The sequence below is a fragment of the Drosophila biarmipes genome, unplaced genomic scaffold, assembly GCF_025231255.1.
Source record: "Drosophila biarmipes strain raj3 unplaced genomic scaffold, RU_DBia_V1.1 ptg000019l, whole genome shotgun sequence".
NCBI classification, from domain to species: domain Eukaryota; kingdom Metazoa; phylum Arthropoda; class Insecta; order Diptera; family Drosophilidae; genus Drosophila; species Drosophila biarmipes.
In genome coordinates, this window is record NW_026114537.1 from 5803860 (window position 1) to 5821818 (window position 17959).

The window sequence follows — 17959 nt, forward strand, 5'->3', positions numbered from 1 at the left end:
TTCACAAATCGGAACCGTAGGCTCTCCTGGAAAATTCCATTCGAGACCGTAATGGTCGACCGCTCTCCTTTCTGGCTGTCCAGTCCTGTGTGGTGCCCCTTTAACGTCTCGACGTAGAAATCTTGCTCCCACGGCGCTGCTTACTGCGACTCGCCTTGTTGGAGCTCCCTCGTAGTTTACTTGCCTTATACTGCTGTCCCGCTGATCGCCGTGATGCATATGGCATGCTTGTGTGCCGCTCCGCTGCCGAGATGTGGCACCTTCACTCTTGGTCCAAAGTTCACGGCCGCGTCCAAAGTCCGGCGGCGTACCGTTACTTCCTTTTGCTCACGGCACCATCGCTCCGCCCGCTAAGTCTCCGCTCTCTCTTTCTCCATCCTTGGTCTAAAAACTCTCTTGGTCTCCAAACCCTATTGCTCTACAAACTCTTGTTGCTCTCCAAACTCCCACGTTTTCCAAACTCTCACATTCTCCAACTTCACGTTCTCCGTTCTTGATCTCCATACTCTCACGTTCTCCAACCGCTCTTCGCCGCGCCGTCACTACGCGAATTCGCCGCGTACCTGGTGAGCGGCCGGCCACCTGCTGCTGGGATTTGTGAGGAGTTAATCAACTCCTCACATCCCCCCTTACTTCGGAAAACATTTAAAAAGGAAACATCGCTCCCACTCTCCAGAGTTCCAAACTTTCACCTGTTATTTTAGTTTAGATCTTCTAAAAGCGCTTAACTGGCTTACTGCCTGGCAGCTGGAGACGACTGTTAAACGGGTCGAAGAACAGCAGCGTGATGGAAAGGATATTCAGGTTTTTTATGCCCAAAAGCTTTCTATAATATACGGCGAGGTGATATTCTTTCCTTTCATACATAGAATAAAAGTAACTGTAAAAGACCTTTAATAGCGCACAATACCATGTTCTTTTTACAAGTTTGTAAGCTGCTTATATGATTCTGTCGAAAAAATGTGCTTGAGCAGTTGCTATCATTTTACGGAGCTCATCTAATCACCAAGTACGCCTCTGTTTTTTTTATCGAGGTGGCTTCTTTCGCGAAAACTCACACAAAACTGAAATTATACGAGAAGGGCATTCTTGGCCTGCTTTCCGATCTTAAGGATGAAGCCATTGCTCTGGTGGATGCCATTGCAGCCACAGATTTTATTTTGAACTCTCCCTTGGGATATATTAGATTCGTCGGAATTTATGTAACTGGTAGGAGGAAGCGTTTCCGACCCAAAAAGTATATATATGGCGAGTCAATCTAGCCACGTCCGTCTGTCCGTATGAACGTTGAGATCTCGAAAACTATAATTCCTAGAACAGTCAAATTTTTTCATACAGATTCTTGGGCTTCCTGCGCAGCGCAAGTTTGTTTCAGCGGGGTGCCCGCCCACTCTAACGCCCACAATCCGCGAAAGTCTGTAGCGCTTTAAGTTTTTATGAAAGAAACAAAATTGTAACTACAGTCTGATTGTCTCATTATTACCTAGCGACTGACCTAAAAAAAAAATGGGCGTGGCACATTTTTTAAGCAGCAAAGTACGGTACGGTACGGGCTGTCTCGATGCTCTCTCGCCTCGTTGACACGTTGTTATAGTTTTGTAGCTCCCTGACGATTCTTGTCCGCTGCTGACGCGTTGACTTGGTGACTGCTTGGCAACGATTCAGTCTCGCTATGGGGTCAGCCGTGCGAGCTTAGGGAAGCGTCACCGTTCTTAGACTAGGGTGAACAGACTGACGAGTTCTCCAGGATAACTCGTCTCGAAACACGACCGCCTGTCCCTTGCTCTGTCCCGGATGGTCCCACTGGGATTTCCGCTCAGATCGTGCGGACAGTCAAGCCGAAACGCCAGGAAGCTGCCTCGCTCTTCACTTCACTTCTACACCTTGTGTAAACGAACGGTCCACCTCACCCTTTCGCTTATTGTCTCCTTGCGGGGCTGTTGCGGTGTGGCCTCATGCTTGCTGGACGCGGCGTGACTTCTGGTGTTGGGTTCTCGGGCATACGCCGATCCGGGAGTTCTCTCCCTTCCGGCTCGTTACTCTCGGGGCTCGGTCTCGCCACTCCGGGACTTCACAAATCGAAACCTTAGGCTCTCCTGGAAAATTCCAGTCGAGACCGTAATGGTCGACCGCTCTCCCTTCTGGCTGACCGCGCCAGGACCTGCTCAACTCCACTTGGCGCACGGGGCTCACGCCGGGACACGCCAAAGTAGTGCTTGGGGCGAAGTACACTGGGGTTCGACAGGCTTACCCCCGGCCTTCACTGCTCCAAGTCTGATGGGCCATCCAGGCGTAACGCCAGGACTTCGTTGGCAGGAATAAGCAGACCGTCTTGACTTAGCCGTGTGGTGCCCCTTTAACGTCTCGACGTAGCAATCTTGCTCCCACGGCGCTGCTTACGGCGAATCGCTTTGTTGGGGCTCCCTCGTAGTTTACTTGGTTGGTTTTCAGTTCACTTGGTATCTGATCGACTGCTTGTCTTAACTCTTCGACTATTCTCCTCGTGATCGACTGACCGTATTCGACTGATCGTAATCGACTGATCCTGCTGCCAGGGCCCTGCGTGTTTATATAGGGCCTCCGGGAATCGTTCTTCTCCTTATGCGCACGGCCCGCCGAAACTCTCCACACCGGGTCCAAAGTCCATGGCTCCTGTTTGACCTTCTTGTCCTTCATGCGCTGCTTTCCGCCGACGTCCAGCCTGATACTGCCGTCCCGCTGATTCCCGTGATGCATATAACATGCTTGTGTGCCGCTCCGCTGCCGAGATGTGGCACCTTCACTCTTGGTCCAAAGTTCACGGCCGCGTCCAAAGTCCGGCGGCGTACCGTTACTTCCTTTTGCTCACGACACCTTCGATCCGCCCGCTAAGCCTCCGTTCTCTCTTTCTCCATCCTTGGTCTCCAAACTCTCTTGGTTTCCAAAGCCTCTTGCTCTCCAAACTCTCTTGCTTTCAAAACTCCCACGTTCTCCAAACTCTCCCATTCTCCAACTCTCACGTTCTCCAACTCTCACTTTCTCCGTCCTTGATCGCCAAACTCTCACGTTCTCCAACCGCTCTTCGCCGCGCCGTCACTACGAGAATTCGCCGCGTACCTGGTGAGCTGCCGGCCATCTGCTGCTGGGATTTGTAAAGAGTTAATCAACTCCTCACATCCCCCCTTACTTCGGGTAATATTTAAAAAGGAAACATCGCTCCCACTCTCCGGCGTTCCAAACTTTCGCCAGTTATTTTAGTTTTACTTTTAAAAATGCAGGAAACAGGACTACATTTTGGAAACACGGAAAGAAATTAGTTTTACTATAAAAGCATTCTTATAAAAAGAAAAACGTATCTTTAGCATAATATTCTTCCATTAACAGAAGTTGAAAACCGACAGAAGAGCAATTACTAGCATATATTTTTAATAAGTAAAATATTGCAACAACTTTTGTTTTAACAAAGGACTACAGTTTGTGTAACATGAAACATTTTGATAAGCACTTTAAACGAAAAGTTTTTCTGAAACACACAAAATTAATGTAGAATCCGGACCACACCTGAATGGCTTTCTTATAGAGCTTCTAAAAGCGCTTAACTGGCTTACTGCCTGGCAGCTGGAGACGACTGTTAAACGGGTCGAAGAACAGCAGCGTGTTGGAAAGGACTTTCGCCAGTTATTTTAGTTTTACTTTTAAAAATGCAGGAAACAGGACTACATTTTGGAAACACGGAAAAAAATTTGTTTTACTATAAAAGCATTCTTATAAAAAGAAAAACGTATCTTCAGCATAATATTCTTCCATTAACAGAAGTTGAAAACCGACAGAAGAGCAATTACTAGCATATATTTTTAATAAGTAAAATATTGCAACAACTTTTGTTTTAACAAAGGACTACAGTTTGTGTAACATGAAACATTTTGATAAGCACTTTAAACGAAAAGTTTTTCTGAAACACACAAAATTAATGTGGAATCCGGACCACACCTGAATGGCTTTCTTATAGATCTTCTAAAAGCGCTTAGCTGGCTTACTGCCTGGCAGCTGGAGACGACTGTTAAACGGGTCGAAGAACAGCAGCGTGATGGAAAGGATATTCAGGTTTTTTATGCCCAAAAGCTTTCTATAATATACGGCGAGGTGATATTCTTTCCTTTCATACATAGAATAAAAGTAACTGTAAAAGTCCTTTAATAGCGCACAATACCATGTTCTTTTTACAAGTTTGTAAGCTGCTTATATGATTCTGTCGAAAAAATGTGCTTGAGCAGTTGCTATCATTTTACGGAGCTAATCTAATCACCAAGTACGCCTCTGTTTTTTTTATCGAGGTGGCTTCTTTCGCGAAAACTCACACAAAACTGAAATTATACGAGAAGGGCATTCTTGGCCTGCTTTCCGATCTTAAGGATGAAGCCATTGCTCTGGTGGATGCCATTGCAGCCACAGATTTTATTTTGAACTCTCCCTTGGGATATATTAGATTCGTCGGAATTTATGTAACTGGTAGGAGGAAGCGTTTCCGACCCAAAAAGGCGAGTCAATCTAGCCACGTCCGTCTGTCCGTATGAACGTTGAGATCTCGAAAACTATAATTCCTAGAACAGTCAAATTTTTTCATACATACAGCAAGTTTGTTTCAGCGGGGTGCCCGCCCACTCTAACGCCCACAATCCGCGAAAGTCTGTAGCGCTTTAAGTTTTTATGAAAGAAACAAAATTGTAACTGAAGTCTCATTATTACCTAGCGACTGACCTAAAAAAAATGGGCGTGGCACATTTTTTAAGCAGCAAAGTACGGTACGGTACGGGCTGTCTCGATGTTCTCTCGCCTCGTTGACACGTTGTTATAGTTTTGTAGCTCCCTGACGATTCTTGTCCGCTGCTGACGCGTTGACTTGGTGACTGCTTGGCAACGATTCAGTCTCGCTATGGGGTCAGCCGTGCGAGCTTAGGGAAGCTTCACCGTTCTTAGACTAGGGTGAACAGACTGACGAGTTCTCCAGGATAACTCGTCTCGAAACACGACCGCCTGTCCCTTGCTCTGTCCCGGATGGTCCCACTGGGATTTCCGCTCAGATCGTGCGGACAGTCAAGGCGAAACGCCAGGAAGCTGCCTCGCTCTTTACTTCACTTCTACACCTTGTGTAAACGAACGGTCCACCTCACCCTTTCGCTTATTGTCCGTGCCGTCCCTATGGGCTCGACTCTCCTTGCGGGGCTGTTGCGGTGTGGCCTCATGCTTGCTGAACGCGGCGTGACTTCTGGTGTTGGGTTCTCGGGCATACGCCGATCCGGGAGTTCTCTCCCTTCCGGCTCGTTACTCTCGGGGTTCGGTCTCGGCACTCCGGGACTTCACAAATCGAAACCTTAGGCTCTCCTGGAAAATTCCAGTCGAGACCGTAATGGTCGACCGCTCTCCCTTCTGGCTGACCGCGCCAGGACCTGCTCAACTCCACTTGGCGCACGGGGCTCACGCCGGGACACGCCAAAGTAGTGCTTGGGGCGAAGTACACTGGGGTTCGACAGGCTTACCCCCGGCCTTCACTGCTCCAAGTCTGATGGGCCGTCCAGGCGTAACGCCAGGACTTCGTTGGCAGGAATAAGCAGACCGTCTTGACTTAGCCGTGTGGTGCCCCTTTAACGTCTCGACGTAGCAATCTTGCTCCCACGGCGCTGCTTACGGCGAATCGCTTTGTTGGGGCTCCCTCGTAGTTTACTTGGTTGGTTTTCAGTTCACTTGGTATCTGATCGACTGCTTGTCTTAACTCTTCGACTATTCTCCTCGTGATCGACTGACCGTATTCGACTGATCGTAATCGACTGATCCTGCTGCCAGGGCCCTGCGTGTTTATATAGGGCCTCCGGGAATCGTTCTTCTCCTTATGCGCACGGCCCGCCGAAACTCTCCACACCGGGTCCAAAGTCCATGGCTCCTGTTTGACCTTCTTGTCCTTCATGCGCTGCTTTCCGCCGACGTCCAGCCTGATACTGCCGTCCCGCTGATTCCCGTGATGCATATAACATGCTTGTGTGCCGCTCCGCTGCCGAGATGTGGCACCTTCACTCTTGGTCCAAAGTTCACGGCCGCGTCCAAAGTCCGGCGGCGTACCGTTACTTCCTTTTGCTCACGACACCTTCGATCCGCCCGCTAAGCCTCCGTTCTCTCTTTCTCCATCCTTGGTCTCCAAACTCTCTTGGTTTCCAAAGCCTCTTGCTCTCCAAACTCTCTTGCTTTCAAAACTCCCACGTTCTCCAAACTCTCCCATTCTCCAACTCTCACGTTCTCCAACTCTCACTTTCTCCGTCCTTGATCGCCAAACTCTCACGTTCTCCAACCGCTCTTCGCCGCGCCGTCACTACGAGAATTCGCCGCGTACCTGGTGAGCTGCCGGCCATCTGCTGCTGGGATTTGTAAAGAGTTAATCAACTCCTCACATCCCCCCTTACTTCGGGTAATATTTAAAAAGGAAACATCGCTCCCACTCTCCGGCGTTCCAAACTTTCGCCAGTTATTTTAGTTTTACTATTATATAATTACTAGCATATATTTTTAATAAGTAAAATATTGCAACAACTTTTGTTTTAACAAAGGACTACAGTTTGTGTAACATGAAACATTTTGATAAGCACTTTAAACGAAAAGTTTTTCTGAAACACACAAAATTAATGTAGAATCCGGACCACACCTGAATGGCTTTCTTATAGAGCTTCTAAAAGCGCTTAACTGGCTTACTGCCTGGCAGCTGGAGACGACTGTTAAACGGGTCGAAGAACAGCAGCGTGTTGGAAAGGACTTTCGCCAGTTATTTTAGTTTTACTTTTAAAAATGCAGGAAACAGGACTACATTTTGGAAACACGGAAAAAAATTTGTTTTACTATAAAAGCATTCTTATAAAAAGAAAAACGTATCTTCAGCATAATATTCTTCCATTAACAGAAGTTGAAAACCGACAGAAGAGCAATTACTAGCATATATTTTTAATAAGTAAAATATTGCAACAACTTTTGTTTTAACAAAGGACTACAGTTTGTGTAACATGAAACATTTTGATAAGCACTTTAAACGAAAAGTTTTTCTGAAACACACAAAATTAATGTGGAATCCGGACCACACCTGAATGGCTTTCTTATAGATCTTCTAAAAGCGCTTAGCTGGCTTACTGCCTGGCAGCTGGAGACGACTGTTAAACGGGTCGAAGAACAGCAGCGTGATGGAAAGGATATTCAGGTTTTTTATGCCCAAAAGCTTTCTATAATATACGGCGAGGTGATATTCTTTCCTTTCATACATAGAATAAAAGTAACTGTAAAAGACCTTTAATAGCGCACAATACCATGTTCTTTTTACAAGTTTGTAAGCTGCTTATATGATTCTGTCGAAAAAATGTGCTTGAGCAGTTGCTATCATTTTACGGAGCTCATCTAATCACCAAGTACGCCTCTGTTTTTTTTATCGAGGTGGCTTCTTTCGCGAAAACTCACACAAAACTGAAATTATACGAGAAGGGCATTCTTGGCCTGCTTTCCGATCTTAAGGATGAAGCCATTGCTCTGGTGGATGCCATTGCAGCCACAGATTTTATTTTGAACTCTCCCTTGGGATATATTAGATTCGTCGGAATTTATGTAACTGGTAGGAGGAAGCGTTTCCGACCCAAAAAGTATATATATGGCGAGTCAATCTAGCCACGTCCGTCTGTCCGTATGAACGTTGAGATCTCGAAAACTATAATTCCTAGAACAGTCAAATTTTTTCATACATACAGCAAGTTTGTTTCAGCGGGGTGCCCGCCCACTCTAACGCCCACAATCCGCGAAAGTCTGTAGCGCTTTAAGTTTTTATGAAAGAAACAAAATTGTAACTGAAGTCTCATTATTACCTAGCGACTGACCTAAAAAAAATGGGCGTGGCACATTTTTTAAGCAGCAAAGTACGGTACGGTACGGGCTGTCTCGATGTTCTCTCGCCTCGTTGACACGTTGTTATAGTTTTGTAGCTCCCTGACGATTCTTGTCCGCTGCTGACGCGTTGACTTGGTGACTGCTTGGCAACGATTCAGTCTCGCTATGGGGTCAGCCGTGCGAGCTTAGGGAAGAGTCACCGTTCTTAGACTAGGGTGAACAGACTGACGAGTTCTCCAGGATAACTCGTCTCGAAACACGACCGCCTGTCCCTTGCTCTGTCCCGGATGGTCCCACTGGGATTTCCGCTCAGATCGTGCGGACAGTCAAGGCGAAACGCCAGGAAGCTGCCTCGCTCTTTACTTCACTTCTACACCTTGTGTAAACGAACGGTCCACCTCACCCTTTCGCTTATTGTCCGTGCCGTCCCTATGGGCTCGACTCTCCTTGCGGGGCTGTTGCGGTGTGGCCTCATGCTTGCTGAACGCGGCGTGACTTCTGGTGTTGGGTTCTCGGGCATACGCCGATCCGGGAGTTCTCTCCCTTCCGGCTCGTTACTCTCGGGGTTCGGTCTCGGCACTCCGGGACTTCACAAATCGAAACCTTAGGCTCTCCTGGAAAATTCCAGTCGAGACCGTAATGGTCGACCGCTCTCCCTTCTGGCTGACCGCGCCAGGACCTGCTCAACTCCACTTGGCGCACGGGGCTCACGCCGGGACACGCCAAAGTAGTGCTTGGGGCGAAGTACACTGGGGTTCGACAGGCTTACCTCCGGCCTTCACTGCTCCAAGTCTGATGGGCCGTCCAGGCGTAACGCCAGGACTTCGTTGGCAGGAATAAGCAGACCGTCTTGACTTAGCCGTGTGGTGCCCCTTTAACGTCTCGACGTAGCAATCTTGCTCCCACGGCGCTGCTTACGGCGAATCGCTTTGTTGGGGCTCCCTCGTAGTTTACTTGGTTGGTTTTCAGTTCACTTGGTATCTGATCGACTGCTTGTCTTAACTCTTCGACTATTCTCCTCGTGATCGACTGACCGTATTCGACTGATCGTAATCGACTGATCCTGCTGCCAGGGCCCTGCGTGTTTATATAGGGCCTCCGGGAATCGTTCTTCTCCTTATGCGCACGGCCCGCCGAAACTCTCCACACCGGGTCCAAAGTCCATGGCTCCTGTTTGACCTTCTTGTCCTTCATGCGCTGCTTTCCGCCGACGTCCAGCCTGATACTGCCGTCCCGCTGATTCCCGTGATGCATATAACATGCTTGTGTGCCGCTCCGCTGCCGAGATGTGGCACCTTCACTCTTGGTCCAAAGTTTACGGCCGCGTCCAAAGTCCGGCGGCGTACCGTTACTTCCTTTTGCTCACGACACCTTCGATCCGCCCGCTAAGCCTCCGCTCTCTCTTTCTCCATCCTTGGTCTCCAAACTCTCTTGGTTTCCAAAGCCTCTTGCTCTCCAAACTCTCTTGCTTTCAAAACTCCCACGTTCTCCAAACTCTCCCATTCTCCAACTCTCACGTTCTCCAACTCTCACTTTCTCCGTCCTTGATCGCCAAACTCTCACGTTCTCCAACCGCTCTTCGCCGCGCCGTCACTACGAGAATTCGCCGCGTACCTGGTGAGCTGCCGGCCATCTGCTGCTGGGATTTGTAAAGAGTTAATCAACTCCTCACATCCCCCCTTACTTCGGGTAATATTTAAAAAGGAAACATCGCTCCCACTCTCCGGCGTTCCAAACTTTCGCCAGTTATTTTAGTTTTACTATTATATAATTACTAGCATATATTTTTAATAAGTAAAATATTGCAACAACTTTTGTTTTAACAAAGGACTACAGTTTGTGTAACATGAAACATTTTGATAAGCACTTTAAACGAAAAGTTTTTCTGAAACACACAAAATTAATGTAGAATCCGGACCACACCTGAATGGCTTTCTTATAGAGCTTCTAAAAGCGCTTAACTGGCTTACTGCCTGGCAGCTGGAGACGACTGTTAAACGGGTCGAAGAACAGCAGCGTGTTGGAAAGGACTTTCGCCAGTTATTTTAGTTTTACTTTTAAAAATGCAGGAAACAGGACTACATTTTGGAAACACGGAAAAAAATTTGTTTTACTATAAAAGCATTCTTATAAAAAGAAAAACGTATCTTCAGCATAATATTCTTCCATTAACAGAAGTTGAAAACCGACAGAAGAGCAATCACTAGCATATATTTTTAATAAGTAAAATATTGCAACAACTTTTGTTTTAACAAAGGACTACAGTTTGTGTAACATGAAACATTTTGATAAGCACTTTAAACGAAAAGTTTTTCTGAAACACACAAAATTAATGTGGAATCCGGACCACACCTGAATGGCTTTCTTATAGATCTTCTAAAAGCGCTTAGCTGGCTTACTGCCTGGCAGCTGGAGACGACTGTTAAACGGGTCGAAGAACAGCAGCGTGATGGAAAGGATATTCAGGGTTTTTATGCCCAAAAGCTTTCTATAATATACGGCGAGGTGATATTCTTTCCTTTCATACATAGAATAAAAGTAACTGTAAAAGACCTTTAATAGCGCACAATACCATGTTCTTTTTACAAGTTTGTAAGCTGCTTATATGATTCTGTCGAAAAAATGTGCTTGAGCAGTTGCTATCATTTTACGGAGCTCATCTAATCACTAAGTACGCCTCTGTTTTTTTTATCGAGGTGGCTTCTTTCACGAAAACTCACACAAAACTGAAATTATACGAGAAGGGCATTCTTGGCCTGCTTTCCGATCTTAAGGATGAAGCCATTGCTCTGGTGGATGCCATTGCAGCCACAGATTTTATTTTGAACTCTCCCTTGGGATATATTAGATTCGTCGGAATTTATGTAACTGGTAGGAGGAAGCGTTTCCGACCCAAAAAGGCGAGTCAATCTAGCCACGTCCGTCTGTCCGTATGAACGTTGAGATCTCGAAAACTATAATTCCTAGAACAGTCAAATTTTTTCATACATACAGCAAGTTTGTTTCAGCGGGGTGCCCGCCCACTCTAACGCCCACAATCCGCGAAAGTCTGTAGCGCTTTAAGTTTTTATGAAAGAAACAAAATTGTAACTGAAGTCTCATTATTACCTAGCGACAGACCTAAAAAAAATGGGCGTGGCACATTTTTTAAGCAGCAAAGTACGGTACGGTACGGGCTGTCTCGATGTTCTCTCGCCTCGTTGACACGTTGTTATAGTTTTGTAGCTCCCTGACGATTCTTGTCCGCTGCTGACGCGTTGACTTGGTGACTGCTTGGCAACGATTCAGTCTCGCTATGGGGTCAGCCGTGCGAGCTTAGGGAAGCGTCACCGTTCTTAGACTAGGGTGAACAGACTGACGAGTTCTCCAGGATAACTCGTCTCGAAACACGACCGCCTGTCCCTTGCTCTGTCCCGGATGGTCCCACTGGGATTTCCGCTCAGATCGTGCGGACAGTCAAGGCGAAACGCCAGGAAGCTGCCTCGCTCTTTACTTCACTTCTACACCTTGTGTAAACGAACGGTCCACCTCACCCTTTCGCTTATTGTCCGTGCCGTCCCTATGGGCTCGACTCTCCTTGCGGGGCTGTTGCGGTGTGGCCTCATGCTTGCTGAACGCGGCGTGACTTCTGGTGTTGGGTTCTCGGGCATACGCCGATCCGGGAGTTCTCTCCCTTCCGGCTCGTTACTCTCGCGGTTCGGTCTCGGCACTCCGGGACTTCACAAATCGAAACCTTAGGCTCTCCTGGAAAATTCCAGTCGAGACCGTAATGGTCGACCGCTCTCCCTTCTGGCTGACCGCGCCAGGACCTGCTCAACTCCACTTGGCGCACGGGGCTCACGCCGGGACACGCCAAAGTAGTGCTTGGGGCGAAGTACACTGGGGTTCGACAGGCTTACCCCCGGCCTTCACTGCTCCAAGTCTGATGGGCCGTCCAGGCGTAACGCCAGGACTTCGTTGGCAGGAATAAGCAGACCGTCTTGACTTAGCCGTGTGGTGCCCCTTTAACGTCTCGACGTAGCAATCTTGCTCCCACGGCGCTGCTTACGGCGAATCGCTTTGTTGGGGCTCCCTCGTAGTTTACTTGGTTGGTTTTCAGTTCACTTGGTATCTGATCGACTGCTTGTCTTAACTCTTCGACTATTCTCCTCGTGATCGACTGACCGTATTCGACTGATCGTAATCGACTGATCCTGCTGCCAGGGCCCTGCGTGTTTATATAGGGCCTCCGGGAATCGTTCTTCTCCTTATGCGCACGGCCCGCCGAAACTCTCCACACCGGGTCCAAAGACCATGGCTCCTGTTTGACCTTCTTGTCCTTCATGCGCTGCTTTCCGCCGACGTCCAGCCTGATACTGCCGTCCCGCTGATTCCCGTGATGCATATAACATGCTTGTGTGCCGCTCCGCTGCCGAGATGTGGCACCTTCACTCTTGGTCCAAAGTTTACGGCCGCGTCCAAAGTCCGGCGGCGTACCGTTACTTCCTTTTGCTCACGACACCTTCGATCCGCCCGCTAAGCCTCCGCTCTCTCTTTCTCCATCCTTGGTCTCCAAACTCTCTTGGTTTCCAAAGCCTCTTGCTCTCCAAACTCTCTTGCTTTCAAAACTCCCACGTTCTCCAAACTCTCCCATTCTCCAACTCTCACGTTCTCCAACTCTCACTTTCTCCGTCCTTGATCGCCAAACTCTCACGTTCTCCAACCGCTCTTCGCCGCGCCGTCACTACGAGAATTCGCCGCGTACCTGGTGAGCTGCCGGCCATCTGCTGCTGGGATTTGTAAAGAGTTAATCAACTCCTCACATCCCCCCTTACTTCGGGTAATATTTAAAAAGGAAACATCGCTCCCACTCTCCGGCGTTCCAAACTTTCGCCAGTTATTTTAGTTTTACTATTATATAATTACTAGCATATATTTTTAATAAGTAAAATATTGCAACAACTTTTGTTTTAACAAAGGACTACAGTTTGTGTAACATGAAACATTTTGATAAGCACTTTAAACGAAAAGTTTTTCTGAAACACACAAAATTAATGTAGAATCCGGACCACACCTGAATGGCTTTCTTATAGAGCTTCTAAAAGCGCTTAACTGGCTTACTGCCTGGCAGCTGGAGACGACTGTTAAACGGGTCGAAGAACAGCAGCGTGTTGGAAAGGACTTTCGCCAGTTATTTTAGTTTTACTTTTAAAAATGCAGGAAACAGGACTACATTTTGGAAACACGGAAAAAAATTTGTTTTACTATAAAAGCATTCTTATAAAAAGAAAAACGTATCTTCAGCATAATATTCTTCCATTAACAGAAGTTGAAAACCGACAGAAGAGCAATCACTAGCATATATTTTTAATAAGTAAAATATTGCAACAACTTTTGTTTTAACAAAGGACTACAGTTTGTGTAACATGAAACATTTTGATAAGCACTTTAAACGAAAAGTTTTTCTGAAACACACAAAATTAATGTAGAATCCGGACCACACCTTAATGGCTTTCTTATAGAGCTTCTAAAAGCGCTTAACTGGCTTACTGTCTGGCAGCTGGAGACGACTGTTAAACGGGTCGAAGAACAGCAGCGTGTTGGAAAGGACTTTCGCCAGTTATTTTAGTTTTACTTTTAAAAATGCAGGAAACAGGACTACATTTTGGAAACACGGAAAAAAATTTGTTTTACTATAAAAGCATTCTTATAAAAAGAAAAACGTATCTTCAGCATAATATTCTTCCATTAACAGAAGTTGAAAACCGACAGAAGAGCAATTACTAGCATATATTTTTAATAAGTAAAATATTGCAACAACTTTTGTTTTAACAAAGGACTACAGTTTGTGTAACATGAAACATTTTGATAAGCACTTTAAACGAAAAGTTTTTCTGAAACACACAAAATTAATGTGGAATCCGGACCACACCTGAATGGCTTTCTTATAGATCTTCTAAAAGCGCTTAGCTGGCTTACTGCCTGGCAGCTGGAGACGACTGTTAAACGAGTCGAAGAACAGCAGAGTGATGGAAAGGATATTCAGGTTTTTTATGCCCAAAAGCTTTCTATAATATACGGCGAGGTGATATTCTTTCCTTTCATACATAGAATAAAAGTAACTGTAAAAGACCTTTAATAGCGCACAATACCATGTATTTTTTACAAGCTTGTAAGCTGCTTATATGATTCTGTCGAAAAAATGTGCTTGAGCAGTTGCTATCATTTTACGGAGCTCATCTAATCACCAAGAACGCCTCTGTTTTTTTTATCGAGGTGGCTTCTTTCGCGAAAACTCACTCAAAACTGAAATTATACGAGAAGGGCATTCTTGGCCTGCTTTCCGATCTTAAGGATGAAGCCATTGCTCTGGTGGATGCCATTGCAGCCACAGATTTTATTTTGAACTCTCCCTTGGGATATATTAGATTCGTCGGAATTTATGTAACTGGTAGGAGGAAGCGTTTCCGACCCAAAAAGTATATATATGGCGAGTCAATCTAGCCACGTCCGTCTGTCCGTATGAACGTTGAGATCTCGAAAACTATAATTCCTAGAACAGTCAAATTTTTTCATACATACAGCAAGTTTGTTTCAGCGGGGTGCCCGCCCACTCTAACGCCCACAATCCGCGAAAGTCTGTAGCGCTTTAAGTTTTTATGAAAGAAACAAAATTGTAACTGAAGTCTGATTGTCTCATCAACACCTAGCGACTGACCTAAAAAAAATGGGCGTTGCACATTTTCTAAGCAGCAATGTGATTTTTTGGGGCGCCACCCTTCGGCTATTTCAACAGATTTAAGCGTTTTAACCGGGCGTTCTAACGCCCAAAAATGGTTAAAACGCTTAAATCTGTCTGCCGTGCCCTACAATATCGCTTTGCAGCTCCATTTTCCTTTTGCTCTCTTAATCTGAGTAACGGGTATCTGATAGTCGAGACACTCGACTATAGCGTTCTTCCTTCCTAACTACAGTCGGCCTTATAAGTTGCTTGTCCTCGTTGTCTCCGACGGTACGGGCTTTCTCGATGTTCTTTCGCCTCGTTGACACGTTGTTCTAGTTTTGTAGCTCCCTGAAGATTCTTGTCGGCTGCTGACACGTTGACTTGGTCACTGCTTGGCAACGATTCAGTCTCGCTATGGGATCAGCCGTGTGGGCTTAGGGAAGAGTCACCGTTCTCAGACTAGGGTGAACAGACCGACGAGTTCTCCAGGATAACTCCTCTCGACACACGACCGCCTGTCCCTTGCTCTGTCCCGGATGGTCCCACTGGGGTTTCCGCTCAGATCGTGCGGACAGTAAGGCGAAACGCCAGGAAGCTGCTTCAATCTTCACTTCGCTTCTACGCCTTGTGTAAACGAACGGTCCACCTCACCCTTTCGCTTATTGTCCTTGCCGTCCCTATGGGCTCGACTCTCCTTGCGTGGCTGTTGCGGTGTGGCGTCCTGCTTGCTGATGGCGGTGTCCTGCAAACTGCTCCTAACTGGGTGGCTCTACGTAGCGTGACTTCTGGTGTCGGGCTCTCGGGCATACGCCGATCCGGGAGTCCCTCCCTTCCGGCTCGTTACTCTCGGGGTTCGGTCGCGCCGCTCCGGGACTTCACAAGTCGGAACCGTAGGCTCTCCTGGAAAATTCCATTCGAGACCGTAATGGTCGACCGTTCTCCCTTCTGGCTGACCGCGCCAGGATATGCTCAACTCCATTTGGCGCACGGGGATTATACCGGGACACGCCAAAGTAGTGCTTGGGGCGAAGTACACTTGGGTTCGACAGGCTTACCCCCGGCCATCACTGCTCCAAGTCTAATGGACCGTCCAGGCGTAACGCCAGGACTTCGTTGGCAGGAATAAGCAGACCGTCTTGACTTAGCCGTGTGGTGCCCCTTTAACGTCTCGACGTAGCAATCTTGCTCCCATGGCGCTGCTTACGACGACTCGCTTTGTTGGGGCTCCCTCGTAGTTTATTTGGTTTGTTTTCAGTTCACTTGGTATCTGATCGACTGCTTGTCTTAATTCTTCTACTATTCTCCTCATGATCGACTGACCGTATTCGACTGATCGTAATCGACTGATCCCGCTGCCAGCGACCTCCGGGTTTATATAGGGCTTCCGGGAACGGTTCTTGTTCCTATGCGCGCGGCCCGCCGTAACTCTCCACACCGGGTCCAAAGTCCATGGCTCCTGTTTGACCCTCTTGTCCTTCAAGCGCTGCTTTCCGCCGACGTCCTGCCTGATACTGCCGTCCCGCTGATTCCCGTGATGCATATGACATGCTTGTGTGCCGCTCCGCTGCCGAGATGTGGCACCTTCACTCTTGGTCCAAAGTTCACGGCCGCGTCCAAAGTCCGGCGGCGTACCATTACTTCCTTTTGCTCACGGCACCGTCGACCCGCCCGCTAAGTCTCCGATCTCTCTTTCTCCATCCTTGGTCTCGAAACTCTCTTGGTCTCCAAACCCTCTAGCTCTCCAAACTCTTTTGCTCTTTAAACTCATAACTTCTTCAAACTCTCACGCTCTCCAACTCTCACTTTCTCCGTCCTTGATCGCCAAACTCTCACGTTCTCCAACCGCTCTTCGCCGCGCCGTCACTACGCGAATTCGCCGGGTACCTGGTGAGCTGCCGGCCATCTGCTGCTGAGATTTGTAAAGAGTTAATCAACTCCTCACATCCCCCCTTACTTCGGGTAAGATTTAAAAAGGAAACATCTCTCCCACTCTCCGGCGTTCCAAACTTTCGCCAGTTAATTTAATTTTACTTTTAAAAATGCAGGAAACAGGACTACATTTTGGAAACACGGAAAGAAATTAGTTTTACTATAAAAGCATTCTTATAAAAAGAAAAACGTATCTTTAGCATAATATTCTTCCATTAACAGAAGTTGAAAACCGACAGAAGAGCAATTACTAGCATATATTTTTAATAAGTAAAATATTGCAACAACTTTTGTTTTAACAAAGGACAACAGTTTGTGTAACATGAAACATTTTGATAAGCACTTTAAACGACAAGTTTTTCTGAAACACACAAAATTAATGTGGAATCCGGACCACACCTGAATGGCTTTAATGGCTTTCTTAAAGCGCTTAGCTGGCTTACTGCCTGGCAGCTGGAGACGACTGTTAAACGGGTCGAAGAACAGCAGCGTGATGGAAAGGATGCGTTTGAAACGCGAAACAATATTCAGGTTTTTTATGCCCAAAAGCTTTCTATAATATACGGCGAGCTGAGATTCATACCTTCCATACATAGAATAAAACTAACTGTAAAAGACCTTTTATAGCGCACAATACCATGTTATTTTGTAAGCTGCTTACATGATTCTGTCGAAAAAAATGTGCTTGAGCAGTTGCTATCATTTTACGGAGCTCATTTAATCACCGCCTCTGTTATCGAGGTGGCTTCTTTCGCGAAAACTCACACGAATTATACGAGAAGGGCATTCTTGGCCTGCTTTTCGACCTTAAGGATGAAGCCATTGCTCTGGTGGATGCCATTGCACCCACATATATTATTTTGAACTCTCCCTTGGGCGTGAGTGATGGAAATGTAAGTGACTTTTAATTATACCCGTTACTCGTAGAGTAATAGGGTATATTAGATTCGTCGGAACGTATGTAACTGGTAGGAGGAAGCGTTTCCGACCCAATAAAGTATATATATGGCTAGTCGATCAAGCCATGTCCGTCTGTCTGTATGAACGCTGAGATCTCGGAAACTATAAAACCTAGAAAAGTCAAACTTTTTTAACGTTTCAGGCCCAAAAATGGTTAAAACGCTTAAATAAGTCTGCCGCCCACATAACGTCTTCTAAAATAGCAGGTAGGTGGTGCCCTAAAATATCGCTTTGCCCCTCCATTTTCCTTTTGCTCTCTTAAGCTGAGTAACGGGTATCTGATAGTCGAGACACTCGACTATAGCGTTCTTCCTTGCTTTTAAACTCGATATTTTGCCATCAAATCTATTCATTATGTAGGTCTACCAACATCTAAAGCGAGCAAATTTGTAGGTTAATTAAATTATGATGTTCATTACATATCGATCATCGCTTTTAAAAATAATTATATTTCAATGAAACTATTATTAAAGAAAAAGT